Below are 306 nucleotides of genomic sequence, written 5' to 3' on the forward strand. Positions count from 1 at the left end.
ACTGGGATAAGTGGTTCCTTGTGTTGAAATGAATAGCAGTTCAATAGACTGGGATAAGTGGTTCCTTGTGTTGAAATGAATAGCAGTTCAATAGACTGGGATAAGTGGTTCCTTGTGTTGAAATGAATAGCAGTTCAATAGACTGGGATAAGTGGTTCCTTGTGTTGAAATGAATAGCAGTTCAATAGACTGGGATAAGTGGTTCCTTGTGTTGAAATGAATAGCAGTTCAATAGACTGGGATAAGTGGTTCCTTGTGTTGAAATGAATAGCAGTTCAATAGACTGGGATAAGTGGTTCCTTGTGT

Source organism: Oncorhynchus kisutch, unplaced genomic scaffold (assembly GCF_002021735.2).
Source record: "Oncorhynchus kisutch isolate 150728-3 unplaced genomic scaffold, Okis_V2 Okis06b-Okis10b_hom, whole genome shotgun sequence".
Lineage (NCBI taxonomy): Eukaryota > Metazoa > Chordata > Actinopteri > Salmoniformes > Salmonidae > Oncorhynchus > Oncorhynchus kisutch.